This window comes from Triticum aestivum, chromosome 2B (assembly GCF_018294505.1).
Source record: "Triticum aestivum cultivar Chinese Spring chromosome 2B, IWGSC CS RefSeq v2.1, whole genome shotgun sequence".
NCBI lineage: Eukaryota > Viridiplantae > Streptophyta > Magnoliopsida > Poales > Poaceae > Triticum > Triticum aestivum.
The window spans coordinates 480,072,793-480,073,252 of record NC_057798.1 but is presented as its reverse complement, the minus strand read 5'-3'; positions in this window follow the sequence as shown (position 1 = coordinate 480,073,252).

Sequence of the window (460 nt, the reverse complement as noted above, 5' to 3'; positions counted from 1 at the left end):
TCTGGTTGGCTAGAGGTGGCGGCGGGATGACGTGGCCTCCTCTGATTGGTCAAAGTGAGGTGGCCGGCGGACATGTCCGGCTCGGGCGGACGTGTCCGGCGACGCGAGGATGAAAATAGCTAGGGTTGCACCGCGAATTTCGGAGGGGGAGGTGTTTATATATGTAGAGGGAGCTAGGAGACTCCAAATGAGGAGCGGTTTTCGCCCACACGATCGTGATCGAACGATCGAGAGCATGGAGTGGAGTTAGATGGGTTTTGGACCACTTTGGAAGGGCGTTGGGCTGCAAAGAGAAAGGGGGGTTTCGGGCTGCGCGGTTAACCGTTGGAGTACCAAACGACCTCCAAATGACACGAAACTTGACAGGCGGTCTACGGGTGCTATACCAAGGCCGCTTGGCAAGACTCAGTCCATTCCGAGAAAGCTCAACACCCACTCACGAAGAGAGGCAAGAAGGGGA